The sequence below is a fragment of the Cyanistes caeruleus genome, chromosome 2, assembly GCF_971803275.1.
Source record: "Cyanistes caeruleus chromosome 2, bCyaCae1.hap1.1, whole genome shotgun sequence".
Classification (NCBI taxonomy): Eukaryota; Metazoa; Chordata; class Aves; order Passeriformes; family Paridae; genus Cyanistes; species Cyanistes caeruleus.
In genome coordinates this window covers 106,025,778-106,031,777 of record NC_141702.1, presented here as the reverse complement: position 1 = coordinate 106,031,777, position 6,000 = coordinate 106,025,778, and positions in this window count along the sequence as shown.

Below are 6,000 nucleotides of genomic sequence, written 5' to 3'. Positions count from 1 at the left end.
CTATCCTGATAAGAGAACACTACAGTGGTGTTCAGTTTTCCTCAGTAATATCACAGCTAATGATCCAGTTCTTTACAAGGCTGCATGCATGTGGGAACATCCAAGACATCACCATTTTTATTTACTGGAACCTGGACTCTCCTCCATCCTTTGCCAAGGGGTTTGCACTTCAGTGACAGCTCTAAGATCAAGCACGTCCTTTATTCCCTGCAACTGCCCCTGTTGGCCAGTGAATACCATGATTAAAGACCACAAACCCCTTATTACTGTGCTTTGTGGGTGGAAAGCCATAAGCTTTTATTTTACTGAGAAAACGGAATGCCAAACTTCTTTTTCCAGCTAAGTTACCTACTCTCATTTCCCGTTCCAATGACAAAAACCAGCACAGCATTTGCAGAGCTCCCAGCTTTCCCTTTTCCTTCTCCCTGCTGGAGGGACTGCTGTGATCTTCCCTGCTCATATCCAAGGCCGTATTCACAGATGCCACCATCACCAGATCTCATGCACCTTTCACACTCTGTTCTCTGTGGCTGCCCCATTCCAGCTGCCTTGGACACCTGTGTGGTTTTAGCATGCTTTTAACGTGCCAAGTCACAATTTTGCACCTGTAATTGCACCAGAGTTGGATTGCCTTTTGCTCCCGTGCCATCTCTTTCACTGGATTTCCTTTAAGGATGATTGCGTTACAAGGAAGTTCAGCACCATCATCCAGCCAGCATTTCCTCCCCATACAGAGATTGTTCCTCCATCTCATCAATAACAGGTAACTTTTTTTTCCTTATTCTTTAGAAAAATTATTTATTGAGGATAGATTCAGCTTTTTTTTATATCTTTTTTTATTTTTTCTTTTGATAAGTACTATTTTCTGGCCCAAATCAAGAACTTTGGGCAGGAAGCTGGTGCTTGCAGTCTTCTGAAGAATGGATGCCAGCATTTGGCTGTGTATCTTGTGAAACAAAGACCTCAAGATGTATGCTGGCATCAACAAGTCCATATCAGTTTTCCCTCTATAAGTAATGCCCAAGATTCAGTCTAAAATCCACTTCTGGACTACAACTTGCCAAAGGACTTTGGTTTGAAGCATCCTGTCACACTCACTCATCACTTTTAAAACCCTCACAAAACTATTCTGTTTCCCAGGCTAGCATAGCAGCTTGCTCACAACACTTTGGGGTTTAATTTCAAAATTGAAATTAATTCAAGAAAATTTCATTTTTCATGCTGCTCTTCAGATTGTCACTACTAACAGTTTATACTCTGTTCATGGGCAATAAAACATAGCTTTCTAGCTCCAGCAGTTTAGGCAGTCCCCACTCCTATCTATTTACTCTATACCTTGATTACCATTTCTTGTAATTTCATTAAAGCGCAGGAGGTTTGTGGGGGTGCTTTATTTTCTGTTATGATGCTGTTAAAATCTGTTCCAGAAACACTGTGTCAGAAAAGTGGGGTTTTATTTTGGTGATTTAGTTGATGGATTTTTTTGCTTGCTTGCTTGCTTGCTTTTTTTTTTTTATCCCTTTATCTTTAATCTGCTATAGAAGTTCTCCCAGCTCCAGGTGAAATTTCTTAACTCTCTACCAGCAGTGCTGCTGGCACACAATTAAATCTTCCTTAGCCAATGTACTCCAGGGCTTTTAGAGGTCAGATATAAAAAAGACCTTCTCTCATTCTCTTCTAAACTGATTGCATTTCCTCTCTCAGATATCAGATAACTTTTTTTTTAAAAAAAAAAACCAAAATCCCTATTTGCTTTCATTGCTTGCTGACAGCTTTCCTGGAGCTGTAGCATCTATTCTAAGTTAAATTCTTGGACAGCTGAAAAATCAGCAGTTTACTCCTCTCCCCCACTACTCTATTACATTGTTAAATTTTTGCTCTGGCTTAACAGCCACAAAAGGCTTGTCTGGAGACAGTGCTGGAATATCTTCCAGGAACCACCCATTTTCCTGCAAACTTCTTCCCTCTCCTGGGAGGTGAGCCCTGTACCAGCAGACAACACCCAAAGATTTCATTATATTCCAAACTGCTGCAGTTTTACTGAGGCTCTGTCTCAGGCCCCTTTAAGCCTGGCTCCTGGCCCATAAATGGTTTCTGCATATTTACTTGCCCTGGAAGGATTTCACCTCTATCCATCCCCTTCTTCCCTTGAAAACCATATAAGCACATGGCTTTCACAACATTCTGCACCTTGAGCTTCACCACCTATGCTGGGTGAGGTTTATATCCTGATAGTTTTTGCATCTACCTCATGTGTTGCTTCTTTTGCATTATGAAAATGAAGGGAAATTCAGGCAATCCCTACCCACACTTCCATGACCTGCCAGTCATCTCTCACTCTCTCTATCCTCTTCCCCAGCCACCAAATCTCACACTCTGCTCCAAAAGCTCCAGAGCCTACTAGTGCTACTGCTATTTCAGGAGAAAAAGTGGAGGAGCAAGCCCCTGATGCACAATAAAACGCCCCTTCAATGGATGAGCCAGTGGAAAATCAGTCTGTGTCCTGTTTAATAAAGATGGGAGATGCCAAGGGTTGTGGACAGTCCAGAAAGTGAGCTCAGATGTGCATCACAGTGTCTATGCCCAGTTATGAGGAAAAAGATATGCCAGGGGGCCAGGGAGAAGGAAGAGGGAACACTGATGAGCAGAAAAAAGTCTGTGATATGTGGGACAGAGAAGGAGCAAACAGCAGACAAAACAGCAAATGTAATGGAAAGCTAGAGAACTGAAGGAAATTCCTGGAGCTGGCACCACTTTCTCTCTTACAAAAGATCCTGAACAAAAGAGAAAAATAACTTTTACATTGGACTGACTTCTAGCATTTGTGGCACTTAATGGACTGCAGATGGACTTAGTGTTTCAATTGTACCAAATACCTTCAAGTCACAGCCTGCCAATTCTCAAAGCTATCAAGTTGTCCTTTTTAGGATAATTATAAGGACAGAGATTTCCACTCCTCTGGGAAAAAGCTGTCAGATACTCTTTATTGAGAAGAATTTGACAGCTGGAGCAAAACCATTTCAGTGGTGACCTTTCCCACCCTACTCCTCCTGGGATTTTCTTTTTGAACTTTCCACTGCCCTGCCCCATCACATCAGTAACACCAGTGCCACGGTGCCAGGCAGGGTCTCATCCTGCTAAACTTGCCAGAGTCCTCAACCAAAGACAGAGCAGATTTCTGGCTTTCCATGCATGGTCCCTCCTGCAGGTTTCCTCAGGACACAAAGATCCTCTCCATCCAAGCTGTGCAAGCCCAGCAGCACTCTGCCAGGGAAGGTGTGTTTGTGGAGTGTCCTCCCATCTTCTGCTGCATCACAGAACCCAGGGGTGTGCAAGGAAGGATGGTGTGACTTGGAAACATCATCAGATTGCGTTTATCTGCTGACAGGGAACCAGAGCAGCGGCATCATTCACATTTATGCCATGTCTATTTCTCATTCTGGGAAGCAGAGCACACAAATTAATTGAATTTCACTGCATCACTGGCATGTAATAAACTCATCTGATTGTTAGTCTCTCTCATAAAGACCCAGTCCCTAGAGTCAAGACAGGACAGAGCTAAGTCTTGGGAACCAGGCAGGAAAAGGAGGTTCCTTGGATGCCACAAATCCAGAAGATTCAGAAAAGACCTCATCCTTTCTAGATATTTATTTTTCAATTCATAACTGCTTAAATTAATCTCTTAATTCATAACTGGTCAAATTAACCTCTTGAATCCTTCTGAGTCAGGATCTCAGGAAATATTCCAGAAAGTACTGTGTACTTCAATTCTGTCTTGCTCATTATTCTCTCTCCCGAAAGAGAGACAGATAAATGTATGCAGGGAATTCCTCACAGAAAAAAAATAAAAAATAAAAAAGGAAGGGGCATGAGGTCAAATTGCGGTGTGCAATGGTCACCACAGGTCCCACAGACCTAGGCTAAAATAATCTGGATTTTTTTTCACTTAATTAAATGTTTTTCACTAGCTATTTTAAAAGAGGACAGATTTTCTTTAAGAAAACATAAAAGAAAAAAGAATGGGTCAGTAGGAGCAGATCACAGCTCCTGGGAGGCTGTTGTGACTCCTCAGCCATAAACTGTCCTGAGCCAAGCTCTGAGGGACAAGGAGGCAGATTCAGATCTGGGACTTTACATCTAGGACTGTAAAGATGGGCCAGGACTGGAACAAGAGTCAGGGATTTCCTCCCCAGCACCAAAGGGAGGAGGGTAACGAAAAAAACAAAACAGAAAGAGACCCCAAAATAGGAAACTGAATCTGATGTCTTGCATTATTATCACCATTATTTGGGTGATACAGAAAAGAGGGAATTGCTGCACATTTTAAAATGCTGTACACCATTTTATTGTTTCAAAGCTTTCTTAAATGAGAGACAGAAGTAGGAGAGGAGATGCGGCTCCATTTTCAACCAGACCTTTCAAAAACTAGCAGTTCTTAAAATAAAGATAATAATTCTCAGCGTGGTTGATTTACATTAGTACAAGATAGGACAAAGTTTGGTTTTTAAAATCAAACTTGACAGCTGAAGTTGTAACCCCACTTCAGCAAAGGGAGGGAGTGAAGAGCAGGATCTGCTCACATCCAAAATCTAAATTTGGAAGGACAGGAGAGTTCACAGCAGGACCTGGATTTTCCCTCTGTTTGCTTATCCCCTGGCCTGCTAGAGGGACTGGCCAGAAAGTGAATCTATCTGTTTACTCAGGGGTATCAGCAGAGAAACTGAAATTATTTATCTAGCTGCGTGGCTTATGGAGGTCTGCAAAGATCAGTACTGAACCTGAAATTGTCTGTCAGCCCATCTGTGCCTCACCAGCACAAAGACCCAGAGGGATCAGTACCAAATTCAGAATTATTTGTCTATTCACTCTTCAGCCTGTTTACTCTCCCATCTCTGAGACAGGAAGGAGACCAGCAGAAATGTGAAGTACATCTCAGGCTGGGTCAGCCTGCTCCTGAGTGGTGTAAAATGCTACCAATTGTTAGAGTTGCAGTTGTTGGAGCCTTCAAAATGTACAGTGGAATTGTTAAAATATACTGGTTTAATGATGTGCAAGGCCACTATGCATTAAAAAAAAAAGGTACCACATGGGCACATTTCCTCAACTGCTTAAAGTATTTGTGCCTTTACACCCAGCCACTCACTCCATCTGATCCCATCAGCATTTCCTCCTGTGCCTCCCTGCACTGAGGGAGTGGTGAGGGTATGGGTTTCTAGTGGTGAGTTTTTTATTGTGAATAAGAGATCCTCGTTCCCTAATGGGATATTAGTGGCCTGTTTCTTGGGCTTCTCATATAAAACCACAGTGCCTCATGGTTTTGTTTTGGTTTTTTTTTTCTGGAAAGGAAGACAGGAGTGTGGGGCCAAATCCCTGCAAGGGATGCAATGAACCACTGTAAGTCTGTGGTTTTCTTGTCACCTCTTGTGTGAGAGGGAGGCTACAGGTGCTCTGTGTCACAAAGTGTCATATTTGCCTGGTGCCTGACGATTTGTCTGCCAATTGAAAAGGGTGGATCAGGAGGATTTGTGAGCTGCTCACACAGGACGTCCACCTCTGCCTGTCATCTTCTTACCTCTGTTTCACTGCATTTCTCTCATGGAGGGACATCTCTCTTTGAGGAGAGCCAAGGCTTGTTGCAGTCACCCTCTATCAATCATGTCCAGAAAATAAAGTGGCATGTTCCTTGCAAAGTACTTATCAATGCCTGTTTTCAACCATCTCAAGGAAAATGATGCAATTCCTGCCCCTCTAAGTGTTAAAGCAGCAGAACTGCTTGATGGTAAGCAGGGAATTTACTCTCCTGACAAGGTTCCACAGGCACTGAGGGGTGGAAGCAGCTGGTGATGCTCTTTCATGACAGCCAAAAAGTTTTGGCTACTTAATGCTGAAAACAAAAGCCATAATAATGTGTCTCTTTCCATGACAGCTCTCTGTTCTATCTTGGATCTCTGTGACCACAGCTCCTCTGGATGCAGTAACTAAAAATGTAGAATTTTGCAC